Raw genomic sequence first — 22671 nt, 5'->3', positions numbered from 1 at the left:
TCCTAGGCACTCTGAGCTCTTGTTTAATTCATACCACAATCCTGTGAGGCTGGGTGATATTTTTTCCCTTTAAGACAACAATTACTAGCTGAAGAAAACAGAGGCTCAAAGAGATTAGAGTCAACCAAAGACTTCTTTAAAAAAACATAAGTCCAACACTTAAACAGAGAGGCTCGGAAATTATTTCAATAATTGCTCTATGAATAGCTGGCAATTAATTTCAAGAATCTCCTTCTCTTCCTTTTTTCTCATCCTTCCTCACCCCATCCCCCAACTCAAATCAACAATGCACTCTGAGGATTCCTCCTGCCCTCCCTACCTCATGGGCTGTTGAGAAGACACAGACATAGGAAAGTACTATTCTACACAGCAGACACCAGGCAAGTATGACGATTACTGGAAGAGGTGTGTTTTTTTTGTAATTTATTTATTTATTTATTTATTTTTGGTTGTGTTGGGTCTTCGTTTCTGTGCGAGGGCTTTCTCTAGTTGTGGCGAGCGGGGGCCACTCCTCATCACGGTGCGCGGGCCTCTCACTGTCGCGGCCCCTCTTGCTGTGGAGCACAGGCTCCAGATGCGCAGGCTCAGTAGTTGTGGTGCACAGGCCCAGCCGCTCCGCGGCATGTGGAATCTTCCCAGACCAGGGCTCAAACCCATGTTCCCTGCATTGGCAGGCAGATTCTCAACCACTGCGCCACCAGGGAAGCCCCCCGGGCAGAGTTTTTAATGTCTGCACTAACCCTTCTCTAAAAGACAGTTCATAATTCATTAGAAGAAGTTACTATAACCCCAACAGAAATTCTTCAGTGCTCTAAATTGGTTACGCCTTAGCGTTCCACAAATTCTTAGAGCTCCTAACCTCGACCTCACTCCCCAAACACTGTATGAGGCATTCAGTGCCACTGTTAAGAGGGGTTTGGGTAGATAAGGTGCAGTAAAGCTATCAAAGTTGAAGGCTTTGGGATAAGCAGCAGTTATATCAGACACAGTCCATCTGCCTGCTCACACACCTGCATAATTCAGCTTGAACTATCCTGCGCACTGACCCTGCATAGTGGAAAAAAATTGCTAGGCTATTCTTTGCACGGAGGTTATGTCTAATTGGATGGAGCTGAACACAGAGAGAAGTCAGCAGTACAGGAACTTGAGCTGAGGTCATGGCATAGTACTGGGGCAAGCAGCCACGCGCAAAATTGATACAAGGTAATTAGCAGTGATTATAGAGACCTCAGACCTGAGATATAAGACTTGGGTCCCAACCATTCCACTCTAAATCCTCTGAGACCCAGCGGCCCTCCAGTACCTGCCTGTTGATGTTCAAGGTATTTCCTGTTGTATCTTTAAAATAACTGTTCTTTTTCAAATGAAACTTGAGTCAGATTCTCTACCATGCAACCAAAGAGAGCTTTAATCATAAAGCACTGTTGCACGTTTTCATAAAATACACACATAATTCTGTGTTAAAAAAAAATTGTTTAATGGGCTCAAATGTTCCAAAAGTGCATTTTGATAATGATTTATCAGAGACTGCATGTTTGTATATTTCCTGTCATTGTGCTCTTCAGTACTCAGATAAACACTAAAGTTTCCCATACAATCTTTCATTTCAGCTGTCATGTCTCTAAGCTTTGTACCTCAATAACATTTTCCATTTTCTTATGATACTTTAAAGTCCACTCATACTGCTCAACTGTCAATTTAATTCTACAATTTTGAGTATTGACTATTGAAGATTTTTAAAATCCTAGCATGCATTGACAAGTAGAGGTCTAATTACACATGCAAAAAAAATCTCCGCAATTCTAAGATGCATATTTTTTACATTTTAATTTTTAGGATATCAGAATTTTCTTGTAATAAATATGTATATTTAATGCAGTAGTATTTGTCTTCCTTTTTCCCCCCCAAAAGCCATTAAATTCATGATGTGTCTTAGCAATTAAAATTGGGGAAGATGAAAAAAAATAAAATAAAAGTGGGGAAAATGACAATATAAAATTTCTATGTATAGTCATAATTGTTTTGTGAATAATACAAGTGGGTTTTCATTTTACAGATATTTTGAATTAAAAAAAAAAGCACAGAACTACAGACTTTGCACCAGTAGTGTTTCTAGAGAGCCTCAGTCCAAGCATTTTGCTTTATGGGGGGAGGAAACAAATGAGGCTTAGGATCCCATGGCTAGTTATGGGCAGAACCTGGACCAGTTTCACTGTCCTGATTATCTAAAAAATGTTCTTTCCACTTCACTTATCTTAGTGAAAACTATGCAACACTCATTTAGATAATAAGGACACACCTGACAGTCTTGCAGAACAAAAGTTGGGAATGACTAGTTCCTGCAGTTCTGTGATGCATGGCACCACTAAAGAATGAGGCAAGTCTTTAGAAGCAGGTTGGTGATGCGGCAACTTGAGATAACTGCCACCAGATGGGAGCAGTCAGCTTTCTTTGCCAGGTAGCAAGATGACCTTTCCAGACAGGACTGAAGAAACAGGTCAGAGGCCTACCACATGATCCAGTCAAGCACAACTGGTTGAGAAGAGCCAGCCCAGATCCTCAAAGCCTATGACCAACATAAATCTAAAGGCAATGCAATGAACCACTATGCCTCACATAGACAGAACCACGTTTTAGGCATCTATGCCTAGAAAAGGGCTTATTTGCAGGTGAGAAGCATTTAAATCAGGGCTTCTTGATCATGAGATCAAAAATCGAAGCCTGAAAGGATTTGTCCCTTTAAAGATGTTAACCACTTTCACCGTGTAGTTGAACAAACGGAGTGTGAATTTAAGGTAGAGGGCAGAGAGCACGACTCGAGACACTTCACCACAGGCCCACATCCACCACACAGATCAGGGTAATAAGATTCTCAGCCGCAGCTAAAGAGGGTGCAGGGATTACAGAAGGCAGCTATAAGACTTCAAGAGAGGTGCTTACCTTAGGTTGAGTTGCATCCCTAGATCTTGATTAAATGTAAAAATCTAAAGCTGAGCTGGGGAGAGGTTGGACAGAGGTTAATAAAAGCTAACATTCAGCAGAGCCTGTGCCAGTCTGCCCACAGGAGCCTGTGCCAATCTCGCTGCCTACTGGCATTGTTTGAAACTAAGATAATCTCCATGATTCCACTGAAATCCATTTGTGGGAAAATTCATGAATTTATTGAATCATAAAGGGAAAAAGGATCTGATCCATTATGTGAGGTAAGTGAAAGAGGCAGGATAATTTTGACACAGACACACTTTTACCTATTAACTTTAAATACAGAAATATTTTTTGGGCTTTCCTGGTGGTGCAGTGGTTAAGAATCCACCTGCCAATGCAGGGGACACGGGTTCGAGCCCTGCTCCGGGAAGATCTCACATGCCGCGGAGCAACTAAGCCCATGCGCCACAACTACTGAGCCCGCGCACCACAACTACTGAAGCCCACACGCCTAGAGCCCGTGCTCCGCAACAAGAGAAGACACCGCAATGAGAAGCCCGTGCACCACCCCACTCGCCGCAGCTAGAGAAAGCCCGCGCACAGCAATGAAGACCCAACGCAGCCAAAAATAAATAAATTTTTTAAAAAAAGAAATATTTTTTACTTCCACAAAGAAACATGCTTTCTCCCACTTTCCCTAAAATACATAGCACTCTTGGTCTAACTTTCTCCCTCTAATTTTTGATGATGTGGATGGGGACTTACCACTCACTGTGAATTTAGAGATTTTGTCTGCTTGGTTCCCCTCTGTATCTTCGCGCCCTAGAGTAGTGCCTGACACATAATGAGGCCTCAAAAATGAATTAACTCTCCTCTTAATGTTACTACAGGAATAGAAAAGGCTGCAGAGACTGGTGGAGACTGTGGCAAATCCAAGCACATGGCCCATGGAAAGGAACAGCTACCGTACAACTCAAGGTAATTACTGCCGCGTAGGGATACAGACCCCGTTTTATCATCAACACTTGGTATTATTGGTCTTCTTATTTTAGCCATTCTAGTGAGTGTGTAGTGATATTTAATTGTGGTTTTAATTTGCATTTCCCAATAGATCCTTCATCGTTTAAACTCTTAGGATTACCTGCTTCCCACTTTCCTGATAAAAGGCTTTAGTAAGCATAGGATCATGGAGTCACCAATGAAATTACTGAGATAACTTGGACTTCTACCTCTCAAGCAAAGATGACAGAAACGCCTAGTTCTATCCTGGGAGAAAAAGGCAGGTGAGAATTTGTAATACACAGAGGAGGGGGTTATATAATTTCTAAAATCTCAACTCTGACATCAGCAAGAGATCATGGTCATCAACATCATTATCTTGACTGAAATCTTTTAAACACAACCTCTTCAAGGAGCCTGGCCATGAATATTCAACACTGGCAATGGGGCTTTTGAAGTAAGTGTAGTACCTCTCCTGGCTTAATCTCAAATACGGAATCATGCGAGCTGGTACCAGGCCCTGGGGGCTGTTCTGAATGAATCAAGACACCAGTGACTCCACTTAGCAAGGACGAGTGAGGGATGGGGAGGGAAGGTGATCGGGAAGAGAAGGAAAACACCAAACTGATGATCTGAGCAGTGACATGCATGGAGATGGGAAACAGCTGGGCAGACAATGAGAATGATGAGACCATGAGACAAAGCCCATCCTGGTGCTGAAACAGGGTTTCTGGATTTGCTGCCAAAGGGGTTTTTGGTGGATATTTAAAAATCGGGCCTAGAGTCGGGGCACTAAAACCTGCTGCTTGCTTATTTCCTGCAGGTAAAAGGAACTTCATTTCCTATCATAAGCCCCATCTACACCTTTAGGAATGGCTTCCACTTGTGTGAGATGAAAGCAGACAAACCAGAGCCAGAGGAAAGTAAAGTGAGGAAAACTTCACACTCTGCTCGTGTCCTCCACTTCTCCACCTTACAAATTCTGTGTTTCTCTTTCAAAATAAGGTTTATCCTGATGAATGCTGTTTACTTAATGCAGTTTCTCTTGGAATTACTTGAGGAAGAGAAAACTAGAATAAAACAGCCTCCTGAAGCTTAACTAAAGAATCAGAGCGAGAACCCAGTTAAAGTGGGATGTATCCAGGAGATGTAAAAGAAAGGGCAACACTGGACGAGTTGCTGGATCTCTTTGGTCTCCATTTCCTCAACTGCAGAAATTAAGGCAAAATGAGTGGTATTTAAATGAACGGTTTCCTCAGAGACCTACAGGATTACAGGAGGTGCTGCAGTGGTCCCATGAGGGAAAGTGGCTCCACTTAAGAGTAGGGCTCTGCACACAGCTTCCTTTTATCTGCTTATTATTCATTCTGAAAGAGATGCTAGAAAAAAGGGGGGAAACTCTGCTTTAAAGGAGAAAAAAACCCAAAGAATATTCTGTAGCCCTATGTCAAAGTATTTTATAAAGAAGAAAGGACTACAGCACTGGAAGTCACGCAGACGGCCCTTACTTACCAGCCTACCACAGACACAAATGTGCACAGGCAGCCTGGGGGGCGGGGCCACCATGTCCACTTTACACTGAGACCGTGGAGTATTCCTTTAGAGTCCAACAGGTGAGGTTCAAACCCCAGCTCAGGAAAGCCATGATCTCACTGAGGCCCTGTCCTCTCACCTGTCAAGGGCAGCTGAGAACTACCTCTTAGCTTTGGGGAGGATTAAACGACAGGCAAAGCACCGAGCACATAGGTGGTATGTGATGAATATAGCTTCCCTCCTTACCTCCTCCCCACCAAAGTTCTTTGTATTTGTGTGATAGATATCTGACTTACCATAAAGTTCTGAATCTGGCGTATCTTCTTGAGATAAAGGGCATAAACTCAAATACCTACAGGGGCCAGACAGATCATCTAAGGGAGGGAAACAGTCCGGGTATAACAAAGTGTACAGGGGGAGTCTAATGATGGGCGATCACGGGGAGTGGTGAGACCGTGCAAACCAGAAAGTGCACGCCCAGCTCACGGGGCAGCCGCTCCTCAGCGAAGGCCAGTTGCTGCCATGGAGGAACGTGGGCTGAGGGTTGCCAAGTTTTTTGATTTCCAAGAGAAGCTAGATTTTTAGGAGAAATCTCCCAATTTTTAAATCCCAGCTACAACTTTAGAAAAGCGCTTCACCCCTGTGCAAGTTAAGGAAACCTATTTCCAGGCTTGGACTGAATGAGACAGCCCTGCCTCAACCTTTATGAGAGCCTTGTGAAGTAGCAGGACATGTACGACAATCTCTACTTGACTAGCTGGGAAACTGAAGCACGAAGAAAAGCCCAAGTGGCCTACCTAGTACCGCCACCTAGAGGCAAGGCCAGGACTGAAAAACAGGCATACCAGTTCCTGGTCCTGACCTTGGTCCACTCTCCTGTGCTGCCGTCCGTCCCTCCCTCCCTCCCTCCCTCCCTGCAGCGGACCCTACAAGACACCTCCATTACCAGGGAAGGTTAGGGAGAAGACATGGTGAAAGCCAAGGGGCCTGTCCAAAGCTTGGCCTCCCTCACTGGCCCGGTGAGAGGGAGAACTTGAGTGCACTGTCTGCAGTGTTTGTCAGCCCCCACGGGGAGTGACGACGAAGAGGCTGACACACACCCATCCACAATTTATTCAAGACAACTTGGCCAGAAGTTTCAGAAGGAACAAAAATGTTCTAAACTCTAGAACAGATGGCAAGGAGCACAGCAAAGATTCTGCAGGAGAAAAGGTCAATTTGAAGCATTTGTCAACACTGATTTCAGTGGGGACTTGGGGTTTGTTTTTTCACGTCAGTCTCTCCTGACTTGCCTCAAATTAAAAATCACCATGTGCCAGCTCCTTCTGGGGAACATGTCAAAGCAGTCCCATCCCCAGGCAGGAAGAACACCCAGATGGGAGATGACTTGAGGTACTCAACTTCCTCTCTCTCCATTGGAAGCTGTGGGCACAGAGTCAGACACTGGCAAACTCTGGCAGTGACACAGAAACATCAACGGAACCCAATCAAGGCCACAGCCCCGGTTGAACACGGGACAGCTGGCAGTTGGCTCTTCCTTTCTAGGACTGCAGCAACTGGGGAACATCTCCAGTTCATCTCCATTCTCTTTTGGCATGAGTCTTTAAAAAAATAATAATCATAATAGACATTTCCAGAGAAGGCACCTGCCTACCTGGAACAAAGGTTAGAGTTTAAGAAATCAAGTTGGCTCCCACACGCCAGAGGCTTGTGAATTACTGCACATAGAACCAGAGCACATTGGACCTGGCCTGTCGTCAGCTGAGACCGACCAGAAGAGGGCCTTTCCCAGAGCCACCGGGCCCACCTTGTCTGAACTGTTTCCATGGGGTTGGCTGTCTAGTAAATGTAGAGAGAAATGGTGAGAGACATCAGCAGGGCCATATCCTTTGTTCACTGACATCCCCAGATCACGCTGAGCCATTTTCTCTTCTCTATTATCACAAGCCAGGGTGATCTTATGAAAACAGAAATTGAATATCATTCTCCTGTTTGAAACTCCTCAGTGGCTTCTGGCTCCTCTTAGAAGGAAACTCGAAATGCTGACACGGCCTGCGAGGCACATGACAGGATGCGATCGCTCTCTCTCTCCAACCTCATTCTCACCACAGCCTCTCACCGCTCACTCTGTTCCAGCCACAATCGCCTTCTTTCTTCCTCGAGGTTGCCTGTGCTCCACACTACCTAAAGATTGCTGTGCAAGCCTCTCCCTTTGCCCTAGTCACCTCATTCTTGGCCTGACCGGCTCCTAGGAGTCAGCCCTCAAGTTTCAGGCTCCGTGTTACCTCCTTGGACGAGCCTCCCCTGACTGCCCCTGGCCCCCAACCCCTCTTCCGATCAGGTTCCATCCTCGTTACGCACAGCGCCCTCCTCTCTTCCTTCGGAATGGAGCAGGAGTATAATTAAATGCTTAGGTAGGTAATTCCTGGTTTGATGCCTTCTTTCCCTGAGCCCTGTAAACTGCACAAGGGCAAGGACAATGACTAACTCACTGTGGCCTGTGTCATGCAGCACAGTGGCCACTGCATAGAAGATCCTCAAGTGCTTGCCTAGCACTCTAAGGAAACCAAAAAAAAAAAATCCCACACCACACCGCACCAAACCAAACCACACCACACTATATACAGTGCCAGCTTTTCAGAAGGTTAGAATCTAGTATGGGGTAGAAGGGACACTATTTGAAGAGGCAGCCCACCCCACAGAGAAAAACCCTGAGCGTGTGGCTCAGTACAGCAGAGGGTGGTCTGAGACTAAGCCAACCGGACAGCATCCTGGGGCAACACGCACGAGCTACATCTTCACAGAAATCTCTGTGCTCTCGCAGAGTGGTACTTGTTCCACCTGTGACCCCGTCTTTTAAAAAGAACACTTGAGCTGGAAATGAAACCCTCTTCAGTTGAGAAGGAAAAGAAAGCAAACTCCCCCACGCTCCACGCTGCCTCATCCCTCATGTGAAGAAGCAGAGAGCCTCTCGGGCGTGAACTGTCTCAACCCCACCCCCAGCCCAAGCCACGGGTGCCAGCAATCTTCTAGTAAGTGGTGTGCAAACCAAGAGAGCAGCTGGGGTCAGCCAGAGGGCACGGCATCCGTGCCCGTGTTCGTCACCCTCCGCCACAGACACGCAAGCTCCGGCTCGAATCATTTCCACCAACATTTGATGGGTGTTACTGGTCCACAGTCTCCAAAGGAGAACTGGGATTTCGGCAAAGCCAAAGCTTGGCTGACAGTCTCTCAGGTTCCAAGTGCTAATTCCAGAACATTCCACTTTAACTTCATGCTTCAAAGCGTACTTCATGTTCTGCACTTTGTGCTTTTGTAGTAAGATCAGGTTAACTAGCTCTGTTCCAGAAACAGCATCCTGTTCCGGAAAAAGCATCCTGTTCCAGAAAGAGCGTTTTCTACTGTGGTGATTTGAGCTCAGCAGCCAGGGTAAGCTGTGTCTTCTGTTCTCCTGGGACATGCACTGACATCAAAGGTACATGATATAAAAGTTTTCAGTTCTTTATGTTTCATTAGAACTGATCTCCAGAGACATCTGCTTTATCCAGGTCATCCTAATCTGCCTCGACCCTCCTAGTTATGAGGGAGACGAGCCCTCATCCTGGGAAGCAGGGAGACATTTTCTCAGCTCCCAATAGTTAATCACAGAGCATTCCAACCTAACTTCACACTAAAGCCTTTCCTCTGAGGTTCAGGATATCTGACTGTACTACCCATCACCGTCACGCACCCACCCCTAGGTCGTGTCTCCTTACCCAGTACTTGCGCACCAGTCCACCATCTGCTCTCCACCCCAACTCTCACCATCACCCAAGTTGATTTCCCCAAGTCTTAACAATTCTATCCCCTAAACCTCTCTGGAATCCACACTTCTCTTCCACCCCTGGTGCTCCTTCATATACTTCTCTTTTCTTACTGGAACTAAAATAGAATCCTAAGTTTCCATGCCTTGGATCTCTTTCCATTCTAAAATTCATATCTAAAAACTCCTCTTAAAAGCATTCATTAACTCCCCAAAGCCAGAATAAAGACCAAATTCCTTAACACAGCAGTACGTTAAGAACCTTTATATTTTCCCCCATTTTATTGTGAGAAATTTCAAACACACAGCAAAATTGAAAAGACCATACTGCAAACATCCATATACTCACCACCTAGAGTTCACAATTATTAACATTTTGCTACACTTGTTTTATCACATATTGATCATCCATCTATGCAAACATCAACTCATTTTATTTTTGATGCACTTCCAAGTAAGGTGCAGACCTCGGTGCACTTCACCCTAAACACTTCAGCATGCATCTCTTTAACTAGTATTCAGAACTCATGGTTCTTTTGTGGAGGTCGAGTAGAAATAAAATCTAGTTACAGTGAAATGTATAAATCTTAAGTGTATTATTGGATGAGTTTTGATAAATGCATACACCCGTGTAACCCAAACCCCTATCAAGATATAAAACCCTTCCATAACCCAGAAAGTTCCCTCATACCCCTTTCCAGACAATCCCACTCTCATATCCCCCCTAGAGGCAACCTCTGTTTTGATTTTTTAAATCTATTTCTAGTTTTGCCAACTTTAAAACTTCATATAAATGGAACCATACAGTATGTGCTTTTTTGTGTAAGGATCTTTTCCTCATCATAGTAGTTTATACTGTGGAGTGTGTCAGTAGTTCGTCACTTTTACTGCTGACCTGTTTATCCTCTCTCTTCCAGATAAGACATTTGGGTTATTTCAAATTTGGAACTATTATGAACAAAGCTCTCTAGGCGTTCTTGTACAAGTCTTTTTGTGTCGCATGTTTTTATTTCTCTTGGGTAAATACCTAATACTCAAGAGTGTAAGTGCTAGGCCACTGTATAGGTGTATATTTAATTTTACAAGAAACTGCCAGACCTTTTCCCAAAGTGGCTGTATCATTTTACACTCCCACCAACAACATATGCTCTAGACCTTTATCATCTGAATACTTCCCTGTCCTCGCCCAGCTCTATCTCCCCATGCTCCCTCCTCTACCACCAAGCTTTCAGAACTTTAACCTTTTTGCTGCATTTCATTTCCTCTGCCTCGAAGACCCTGACCCAATCCTCTGCTAGATAAAAGGAGTTGAAGATTGTTAAAATAACACCTCTTTCATGAAGTCTTTCTTCCCTTTCCCTGATAATCGCCCCCAGGCTTTCACATTATCACACATTTGGCCTGCACCTCTATTGTTGCACTCATCACAGAGCGCTGTGACTCCCCCCCCCCCCATATGTTCATCTCCCCCGCTACACAGGCTAAAGAAAAGAGGGAACCACTTTTTTCTGCCTTGGTAGAAATACTTGTTATGTTATCATAATACTTTATTATATACTATATGATACTTTATATTTTTTTCATAAAGTATACTATGTATACTTTGATGTTATCATTAAACACCAGTTTAAGGACTTTGAATACTATGAAACCGTAAGGACAACATTCTACATTGCTCTCTGAGTCACCAAAGAAAATTAAAATGGCAAGAAGAGCTTCTTATTTCTCTTGGAGTCCTCAGGGCTAGCACGGTGTTTGGTACATAGTAGATGATTAATAGATGTTTCCTAAATTAAGAGCAATCCAGTAATGTTGCTTCCCTGCTCAGAATACTCCTCTTGCCTCGACCACCTACAAGATAAAATCCCACCCCTAATGTGGCACGCAAGTCCCAACAGAATCTGGAGCCCACACTGGCCTGGCCAGCGTCCTACGGTGCCTCGGTGCTTTTTGCTTGTATTCTCTATCTGGAATGGCTGCCTTCTCTTTAAATAGTAAATGAGTAACTGTAAGTCCAAGTGTAGCTCAAACCAGGCCTCCTATGTGAACTTTGACCTAACAGAATGCCCGTCCCTACTTTATTTTCTAACCCTGATTATTATCCCACTTGTCTGCATAGCAGTCTTTCCTGAGGACTATATTCTCTCAGAAGGCAAAGATTTTACTTTATTTTTACTCTTTGTAGGAAACACATTGGTCTAGCTTACCATACCCTTCACCCCATGCTGAAATAATGATTAGATGCATTACATCAAGTGGCTCCCTTCTCCTGGCCATTGCTACCGGGACCAGGAGTGGGTAGCTGGCACACATTCTCTCTTGAGAATCCTAGTAACAACTCAGGAACCGGAGTCGGACAGTGTTGGACAACCACGCAGACCAGGCCGGTAGCTACTGTCAGTCACATCCATGCTTACAAAAAAGCAGAGAAGAGTGTTTTGCAAAAAAAGGCAAGATACCAGAGCAGACACTTGGAAGAAGCTGCAATTTGACACTATGAGGCTCCAAGGGGAGAGAGATGGACAGAAGAGACACCTGATAACTTTGCAAGACTCACAAAATCCAGCTTCACCTCCTGCTGTTGGGTTCTGAAAGGTTCCCCTATATTTATTCAATGCATTCCTTTTGACTTACTCTAATTTGAATTAAATTTCTGTTCCTTGAAACCCTATGACCCTAAGACACCTTGCACCAGTATGTTTATAAAATACATGAGCTCTGATACAACCTAAATTTTAATAGTTTTAACCATAAGCCTCCTTTAACAGAAAGCATACAGAACAGTGTTAAAACAGCATATTAAAAATTGCACTTGAAGAGTTGGAATTTTTAAGTTAAAAACTAGATTTACATTAAAATAGAACCTGCATTGATACACAAAGATCTAAGGAAGATCTAAGGACTGAGTTACCTGAGGATGATGGGATTGCAGTTGATTACTTTCTTCCTTATCCTTTTCTTTATTTTCCAAATTTTCTATAATGACCATATATTATCTTTCTTAAATTATAAAAAACAGACAAAAAATACCCTCCTTTTTTTGTTTATTTTTAAAGAAAAACCTGTCCCCCAAACCTTGGGAGGCGTATTAAGAAGGTAAGTCTCCAAAAAGGACCAAGAAGGAGCACAGCAAGGCGGACCAATGCACAAAATTCCATGCAGAGAAAATTTCCCCTGCCTTTGGTGTAAAACAAGGGCTGGGACTCGGGTGAGGGGAGTAAGGCACATGTCTGGAGCACAAAATTTATGGGAGTGCCCCAAAACTCAGTAATCAAGGTAGATAATATTTTAATGTCTTTTTAAATGAAAATTAACACAAAAAAATCCATGATGAACAAATTTCATTTTTAAAATAAAGACAGGGCTTCCCTGGTGGCACAGTGGTTAGAATCCGCCTGTCAATGCAGGGGACACGGGTTCGAGCCCTGGTCTGGGAGGATCCCACATGCCGCGGAGCAACTAAGCCCGTGTGCCCCAACTACTGAGCCTGTGCTCTACAGCCTGTGTGCTGCAACTACTGAGCCCACGTGCCACAACTACTGAAGCCCATGCGCCTAGAGCCCGTGCTCCGCAACAAGAGAAGCCACCGCAGTGAGAAGCCCGCACACCGCAATGAAGAGTAGCCCCTGCTCGCCGCAACTAGAGAAAGCCCACGCACAGCAACGAAGACCCAACGCAGCCAAAAATAAATAAAATTTAAAAATAAATAAATAAATAAAATAAAATAAAGACAGGATCAGTACTGATTTTTCGTTTTGCCTCAGGCTCCAATATGGCTGATCTTGTCTTTATTTAAAATTCTGATATTTTGTTCATCGTGGGTTTTTTGCATTAATTTGTTTCTATGCTTACTGTAATCCTGACTGGCTAATTTCCTGGGAAATTTTCCTGACCCTCCAGCACGGTCAGGGCAGTGAGGTGGAGCAGTGCCTGTGCGGTCTGATGGCAGCACTAAGCAGGTGCAAAAGGAGAAAGATGATGGCCTTGAGAGGTAAGTCGTCCTGAGAGGGGGCTAGAAAGCCCCACGTACACTCCCAGGTTTCCCCAGACCACGACTCTAGCCCAACCTCTCTTTTCAGTGACTTTCCATGATTAAAATATATGATATACAATGACTGACACCCACCAACCATAAAAGGAACATTAGTCCTTAATAGAATACTATTTTTAAATATTTATATGTTAACAACTATGCTTGAGTTTCATGGCGGTATAAACACGATACACACACAAACACTCAAAAAAGCAAGTGGATACCAGTTGAATTATAATAATCAGCTCAATTAACCATGCTTGAGACGTTCTTCAAGGCCTGACTTCACCTGGTGACTGACATACGCACATATGCGTAGAAAACAATGGCCTCTGAGCTTAAGAGGTCAAGTCAATGATCACAGAAGCATCACCACCCTGGACAGCAGGCTGAAAAATTGCTCTGTTGTTAACACTAACGTAATCAGAATACAAAGAGAAAGAAACATACACTATGACGCTCCACGATATTAGGGCCACATGGCCTGTGCTCCATCTACCTTCACTTATTCCAGCTCCTTGATAGCACATCTGTTTAGGATACATCCAAAAATAGCACTATCAAGATTCAGCTCTGCGCCAAGCATTTTCACATGCATCCTCTAACTGCATCCTCGTGACAATCCTGTGAGGTAAGTATTAATATACCCGTCATCCGACGGGGAACCACAGGTTCACTCCGTAAGCAGCAGAACCCCAATCACCTGGGCACGCGTCCAGTGCCCTGGATCTGTGTCTAACAGGCTCATTTCCTAAAGCCCACCTACCTACACAATATGCTTCTAAGGCTCCTCTAGCACATTCTACTGTGATTTTCTCATCGAATTACCCATCATCCATTCAGAGACTCAAGTCCCATTTTACCAATAAGAAAAGTGAGACAGAGCAAAGCAAAGAATTCACTGAACTTTCCATTACTGACCTCTGGCACCACGTGTTTAGGAGTGGGCTGCTGCGCTGTCCTGAGGAACAGGACAGGGGGCTACTCTGTCCTGAGGGCCACTCTGTAAAATGTACTCCCCCACCACGAGGGGGCAAAATGGTGCCCCAACACTCTTCCTACTGGGTTCCATGCTAGGGAACCCCCCCTCACCACCCCGTGACAGGGAGAGCTGAGTGACAATATGGGAGAGCGCCAAGTAACTACTGGGGCATCAGATTTCAGCACATCTTCTACCTTCCAGCAAAGTGGAGGAGATCATTTCCCAGACCTGCCTGCAGGACCAGACTGTGGGAGGGATTTCAGCTACAAAGCTTGAGTTACCGTCCCGCCTTGCTGGCCCCAACCCGTATTCTCTTGCCCTCTGCAGTCACCTGAACAGTAGGAGACAGGCTGCAATCTACACTGCGGCAGAAAGGAGGGCAGGTACTGATCCCCACCACATCTGTCCCCACAGGAGGTGTAAAGGACCCAGGCCAAGTAGCAGCACATTTCGATGGGCTTACATTTTAGGTCAGGGAGGCAGTGGGGATGGAGGAGACGGTATTCTTATTCTTAAATTCAAATTCTTGTCACCATCCTTGGTTATCTCTTTCACCTTCATCTTCACTAAGGCACCCTGGGGAATTCCGGGAACCGGGGAAATGGGTCTCAGCCGGAGGGGAAAGCCTGTGTGGAGGAGGAGGAAGGAGAACTCACGGCACTTGCATCCCACTCCCAGGGCTGTAAAAAGGGAACGCAGAACCTTACCTCTTGGCTTTCAAGCAGTAATTAATTACGGCAAGTCAAGGGTTTTGGATGAAGTGAAAAATAGTGAGCATTAGACAAAATCAGACCATACAGGCTATGTTAGCAAGAGTATGTGATGGAAGTGTGGGAACTTTTCAGTTTTCAGTGAAATTTTGAACACAGAGATGCCTTTAGGCTTTTCTCTGGATGTTGAATATTAAGAGATGCTGTCTGGTGTGAACCTGCTTCATTGCAATTAGTGATTCAATCCTAAAGAAACCTGAGAGTCCAATGCTAAGCACATCAACAACCTGGCTCAGACAAGAGTACAAATGCACTGAGATCCTGTTCCCGGGTGTAACACCTTCCCCCCAAATGCCCACGGATCTATATAGCACAACTACCCACTTTTGTTTCTAAAATTATTCTCAGGGTCAAAAGCATCATTTAAGGAAAATCTCAACGCCAAAAGCCGTCAACTCCTCCCTTCCACCACCCCAACCTACCAACAGTTCTCAAGTCCTGAAAAGTCCTGAATCCACCCTGTGTTCCTCAACTTTCGCACCCCTCTCTCTTCTAAGTTCTCTATATCAGCCCCATCTTTGCCTCCATCCCCCTTCCTGTCTCTGGAGAGAGCCACTCCCCCTTTAAGGACTTTATTCCAGAAATCATCCCTCCTCTCTTGTATTTTCAGTTGTTTCTCTCTACTGCCTCACTCCCTCCAGTATTTAAACACGCTCCAAGTCTCTCTGATCTTAGAAAGAAAAAAAGAGGAAAAACAACTCTTCACCCTTTTCTCGATACAACTGGCTACCACACCTTTCCTCTTCTCCACAACCAGACATTGTTAATTGCCTATACTCTTTTCTCCCTCCACATTCTACCTCCCAGTCATTCAGAAACCTCCTGTAATCTGGTTTCTGCCTTCTCCAACACCTGCTCTGCACCTCAGTCCAGTACACTATTTTTCAGATGTTATCCCACCTGACTGCCATGCACTTTTCACTGGTGACAGTCTTGAATCAAAAGCTTTCCCTTTGGGCTTCCAAAGAAAAGGACACTGCATGCTCATTTCTTCTCCTACTCTCTGTCTATTTCCTGATCTCCTTTAGAGTTTTTCATCCTCTTCCTGCTCCTTAAATGCTAGTGTTTCTTCGGGGTTCAGTCCTGAGGCACCCCCCACCTTATCTTTTGAACATTTTCCTTTTGCATCTGTTCACTCTATAAATGCTCCCTAAGCAAGTTCACCCATTAAGCATTTCAGCATCCTTTAATTACATTCACAAGATTGTCAACTCTCCCCAGAGGTCCAGACCCATATATTCGACTTTCTCAATTAACTTGATAGACATTTCCACTTGTAATTTTCACATGTACTCCAAACTCAACATGTTTAAACTGAAATCAAGCCCCGTTATGTCCCCCCCACCTGTCTCAAGCCACCTTTCCCATGTTGCCTATTATCGTGAATGTGACCACCACCTACCCCACTCCCTATCTTCAACAACTCCTTCTCCCCAATACCCAACTAATTACCAGAGCTCATTGATTTTTCTCCATCTCTCTCAGATCTGCTTACTTCTTCCCATACTCACTGCCGTTGCCTTTTTTCAAGTCCTCCTCATTTTCCTCCTGGAATACAACACTTTCTTAGTGTACTTTCAGAATCCAGCTTCAGGGTGTCTGCTCACCTCAGGGATTCACCTCTCTCTGGACACTCCCTTTCCCCTATCAGTCATGTTTGGTTAACTAATACCCTCACCCTCATCCTTGCTGGAATTGATGGGATCAGTAAGGATAACTGGCTCAAGCTTGGGCCAATCAGTTTCTCTCTCTCGGAAAAGTGGAATTTGGTGTAAGTCTGTGTAGGCAACTTAAGCTGTAACAAGTGCAAGTGGGAGTGGGACGGTAGCCATGTTGAGCAACATGGATGAACAGAGAAAGTCCACATGCAGAGAGGAAGAGAAAACCAAAGCAGGAGCAGAAAGAAGCAGAGATACAAGAGAGACAGAGACAGAGGACCCCCAGCCCACCCCCCCAGAGCCTTGTTGTTCCTCATCTCAGACCCTGCCCAGGGTCAGCAGCACTCCTGCTCCCAGGTTCCTTGAGAGACGCCCCACCTTATCTTTTGAACATTTTCCTTTTGCATTTCAGCTACTTTAAGTAGGTAACTATTATGTGCCTATAGAAAGTCTTGATCAACACATTTGGAGCAACTCACTTCTCCTCACTGGGTCTCAGCTTTCCCATCTGTAAAACTGGAAGACTGAATGAGACGAACTCTGTGAAGGCAGTAAGTATTAATACGCAACAGCTTTCAAGCAGAGTATGTGTTATTGCTGTATTGAGTCTACATGCATAACAACCGTCACCACCTGCCCGAGGATAAGGACAGCCAAATGTATATTTTAAGATTGTGTTTTTTAATAATTAACTTTTTAAAAGGTGCTGAGTTTCAAAACAAATTAACAAAATAACCTATTTTTAACTCAAAGTGTTTTATTCATGTTAGTTCTCAACCCATTTACCATGAGTGTACATTTTTTAATTACTTCCTTTGTTAAAGCCCTGATTAAAACATTTCGCTGCAGTTTAGTAGACCTCATTTGGCACTGCGCAGGTGGGCCAGTCCATTTTCAAACAAACCGTTTCTGAACATGTTTAGAGAATGACTTTCAATATTCATTCTTATATTATTGCAGAAAAAAACAGATTCATTTTACAATGCTGCACTGAATGTAGTGCACTAAGTGTTTTAAAAAAACGAAAACTTTTGTCCTCTCAGCAGGCTCTGGATAAATTCATATGCCACTTATTAAGTATCCAATATACCAAGTACACATTACATCACTGATAAAGTAGTTGGTAAATATAAGCTAAATGCTGATAAAGAGTCTGATTCAGTAGTCATGTGTGGGGTCCTGGGATCTTTTTTTTTTTTTTTTAAGTTTCCCAGGCAATACAGATCATCTGCCAGTTTGGGGACCACTGCCCCAGGATCAGGGACATTTCAAATCTTTTTGAAGTAAAAAGTAAAAATAGCAGTATACTGAGAACACTTATAACAGAATCAGAGTATCTCTTTATATGAAAACCTGTGTGTGTGACTAAATTAAGTAAACCCTACCAGTGGCTTAGGGGTAAGAGAGGTGGTCAGGAAGTTTGACCATGCTGGCTGTCTTTGTCTAGGGGAGGAAGCTAATGACTTTGCAAATTCCTATTCTCTGAAAAGATCTGCCACTGGGGAAAACAAAATATACCATAATCCAAATTTTAAATGGCTATTCAAGATCTTACATAGAAACCTCTTTGCCAGATGTCGGCTGAATCTCAAGTGTGAATGCTAGGAAGGTCAGGAAAGAGACAAAGGCTATCCCAAGGTTGTTTCAGAAACAGGGTCCAACAAGAAGTGGTGGCCAAAGGGAAGAGAAGACGCAGGCTCAGCGTGGAAACAAAACTTCCTGTTCCGAAGTCTTTGCAAACTCATGGAAAAAGAATGCTGATGTCTAGATCCTTAAAACGCTTCCTTGCTGCTCTGAGGACTCTGCTGGGAGTTAAGACACCAGTGAGAGCACCACACAATGCCCAAAGGCTTATGTCCATGACTTGTGCAGTTACACACCCACCTAATCATGTGTCACCGCCCCTGCCACGGAACTCCTGACAACATTTCAAATAAATCTCCACGTGAGAGATACCAAGGGGCAACAGAAAGAACAAGCAGCCAGGAGTCAGGAGATCTAGTTTGGTCCAAGTTCCACAAAGGACAAGCTATGACCTTGAGTAAGTTGCTACACTTCTCTGGGCCTCCATTTCCTTATCTGTAAAATAAGCGTGGCACTGGATTAAAGGATCAGAAAAACTTGTGACCTTTGGGGCTGGGTGTCTGCCGTATTTTGGTGGTGCTTTAGGGACATGAAACACACCAAACAACTTCCTAAATTCTATGCAGGGATTTGAATGATCGATTCTTTAGAAGACAACACTGCTTTCATACTGGAGGGTAAGGGGTGAGCAGCAGAAGGAAATAAATTAAAAGAGCTGACAGGTGGGAGGAGTAAGAATTGGCAAAACATTATTTCTTCTGGGATGTTCACTCCAATCACTTGCTCATTTTCCTGATACAGGCACATTTTCAAAACCTGAAGACAAAGAGATTTTCTGTTAACGATTCTGCTGAAAACTGCTTAGAAAGGTTGATATTTTCCTTGAGAGTCACTCCTTGTACGTTTAGTGCACGGTGTGTCAGCATCCTCCTGGGTCTCAGCCTCATGGCTCACAGTGCGAAGACCCCTTTCCAGCTGAGCACGATACCCACAACAGTTCCAAAGACACACTCCCTTCACCTGCCGCTTGCCTGACAGCTGCAGGATTTTTTCATCTGATTCCCGGCCCTGAGTCCCTTCAGAGGCAACTAAGCATCCGGTCCCTAAGCATAGTGGCTTACGTTTCAGTTCGACATTGACCTAGCCCCATTTTTTCATGGTTCCTCGATTTAATGTTTTCATCCGTAGTACAAACTGGACACTAAAAAAACAAAATGGGTTTTTCACTCTTTGTCCTAATGGAAAAAAATGTCTCACTTGCATCTCCAGGTAGACTTGGAGTTTCTGGCCATGCTCTGACAGCCACTTTCACCTGCCCGCTCCTCCCCGAACACACGGAGCCTCTTCTACAGAATAATTCACCTTCTACCACTGCTCTCTGTGCCGGTGGGTCACATCTGCTTAGGAAGCCTCAAAAGCTGCTTCATCTCCCTCCTCCCACAACGTACCAACCTCCTTCAAGAAAGGCACTTGTGTTTCTAATGTCATTTACCTACCACACACACACACACACACACACACACATGCACACGCAGCTCCCTTAACGATCTAGCATGCTCCTTGAAAAACACAATTGGGAAATCCTAACCAAGCAGGCGTGACTCCTAAGCAGATGGCAGGCCTCATAATTGGGTCATTACGTAATACCTCTTCTCTAACCAGCTTCTCCACACTTCCCTCAAAGACCCTGTGCACAGAGCTTTACACTGTGGTAACTTCCATTGTAACTCGCTCTTGAAAACACACTAATACCATGTTTTGATAGAAGCAAAGAAAGACGGTGGGAGAGAGAGGGAGAAGTAAGAGTCAGGAGGTTGCTGTTAGCTTCAGTTTTGAGTAGCCTGGACTTGAACAAGCAACCTTCTCTCTTGGTGCCTTGGTTTCCCACCCTGTCACATAGACGCATGCCAATCCCTGGTTGCACCGGTTCCATTAGAGGCCTCACATATAAATGTTATATCATGTGAAGACTTTTTTTTTTTTTTTTTTTACTATACCGCATATATCTTAGCCCCCTGACCAGGGATCAATCCGTACCCCCTGCAGTGGAAGCGCAGAGTCTTAACCACTGGACCACCAGGGAAGTCCCTCATGTGATTCAATTTCTATAGGATACTCCATCACATTTAGCTGTCATGTCAGGCTCTCAGCAACTCCTCGCTGAGCTAAAGATTGCACAAGGTGGTGTCCACATGCACGCAGGCAGCTGCTGCTCTCAGTAAGATCCCAGGTCGGCAAGAAATCAGGTCTGGCCTTGCATCTCCCTCGACCTCCACCTCCAGGCACCCAGAGATCTCATTTACAGCCCCTCCACCCCACTCCCAATGCAGCTTCCCACTCTGGTTTTGCTTCTCCTGGAGTTACCTACGCTCCAAAAATCACTGCTGCCTTCGCCCAACAACAAAACTGCCATTCTTACCAATCTGTTAGTTTGGGGGGAAGCTGGGGTCTCATGCCTGGTATTTGTATGGATAGTCTACAGTTGGCAAGAGTAATTCACATATGTGTTCTCATTTCCTCATTACAATAAACCTGAATTATCATTCTGTGCATTCAAAAACTGAAGCCCAGATAAGTATTACCAAAAAAGGAAAGTACATAAAAATTTTAAAAGAAAAGACTATTCTATTAAAAGAAGAGACTAGTGATCTCCAGTTGACATGATGTACAATGGGAGATATTTCTGAGCTGGAGGTCCATCCCTCCCTCCCTCCCTCCCTCCCACTTCTGGTTCCCCAAGGACCTTAGCTTAGCATTTATGCTCTGGCCACCCCGAGTTTTCCAAGTTCTGACACTGGCCTGGGACACCGGCTGTGTTGGCCCCTGGTCCCAATGGGTTGGCCTAGGGGCTCAGTGTGCACCCTCACTGCACATCTCAGACTGTGACACCCTATGCTCCCTCTCTAGAGCCATGTCCCAAGTCCTATATCTCTCCTGGATTGTTAAATCAAAGCCTTGATTTCCAAAACCTAATGAGAAGATCAGAAATCAAATTTAAGAGTCACTAATTCAAAAAGTAGGTTTGGATTAGATCAAAAGCTTTACATATGATGTGGCATGTGGTACAAGGAAAAGGGCATGGCCTTCAGGTCAGAAGGTTTTGTGACTGAATTTCTAGCAACAAAACTTACGTGATTATGTAACCTGGAGAAAGTTATTATTCATATTTTGCAGACCTGGAATCTTTCTCCCCCAAGGCTATTAGGAAGCATTAAAGAAAAAAATAGGCCTAGTACAGAGCTGGGCACACACACGGTCTTCCTCCTTCCCTTCTCGGTGATTGGAGGGACGTGCTCCCTGCCCTCTGCTGCATTCACTGCTCTGAGGGGTCTGGGAAAAACTCCAGAAAATATGCAGCCCACAAAAACACTGTAGGATGAATCAGAGGACTGTGAACTAATTAGGAAGCACAGCAAAGAGATGAGGGTGACCACCAGAAGGGCAGGTTTTGTCCAAGCACTGCGTTTCCAAAATAATCATTCTGCAGCTTTTCAGGCCTTTTCCAGGTGAGACACTTGAAAATGAACTGAGAACAAAGCAGTCAACTGAAAAGCTGTGGGCCTATGAACCTAAGGCAAAATGGGTGGCTGAATACCAGGCTGGTAATGAGGCAGAAAGGCAGGCAGGAGACTTCTGGAAGCCAGGGGCTTTGAAAGCCACTCACCGCAGTGTTAACAGGAACCGTTTACACAGCTTGGAGGATCTGAAAGAGGGCCTGGCAATGATAATATTCACAAGGCTTTATAACACAAAAGAAGTCGAGAGACCTGGGTTCCAACCATGGTTTTGCATTAACCAACTATGTAGCCTTTACCTAAAATCTCTTCAAAGGGCAGGGAAAGTATTTTTTCTTTGCATTTTCTGACTCACCTAGGATAACAAATAGTCAGTGCAGGGTAAGTGCTGGACTGAATGAAGGACCATCTGGCTTTGAGCTCGCTGGCCCTCAGTTTCCTCTCCAACAGGGTCGGAAATATTATCTCCAGGACCACTCGGGGCTCGCATCCATTCCATCGTTCTCATACATAGACAGTTTCTCAATTCTAGTAGCACATTACAATCATCCTGGAAGTCCCAGACCCCACAGCTGGAACCCACTAAGATTCAAAATCCTCGGGATGGTAGGTTTGTATTTGCTTTTTTTTTTTTTTTAATCTCCACAGGTTGACAGCTGGCGGTGAGACCCAATGCACCATACTTTCAAATGCAGCAATCTTTATGAGACGAGGGAATTGAGGCTGAGTTCTTCCATATCTCCTGCCTTTCTGCCAAAATCAGCAGTTTCCGTTTTCTAAAGCAAGCCTACCTCATTCTAAAGATTTGCAAGGCTTTGGAGTTAGATCTGAGTTCAAAGCCCAGGTCAAACAATCCATAGTCATGAAACC

General features: G+C 44.4%; 1 protein-coding gene across 19 annotated transcripts in view; it reads right to left on the bottom strand.

The window, feature by feature from the left end:
* Positions 1 to 22671, bottom strand: part of AAK1 (AP2 associated kinase 1) — a 168563-nt gene that overhangs the window by 99414 nt on the left and 46478 nt on the right. The window lies entirely within an intron of this gene.

Source organism: Balaenoptera borealis (assembly GCF_965194805.1).
Source record: "Balaenoptera borealis genome assembly, chromosome: 15".
NCBI lineage: Eukaryota > Metazoa > Chordata > Mammalia > Artiodactyla > Balaenopteridae > Balaenoptera > Balaenoptera borealis.
Note: the sequence above shows the minus strand (reverse complement) of the source record. Positions and strands in the feature narration are given on the sequence as shown.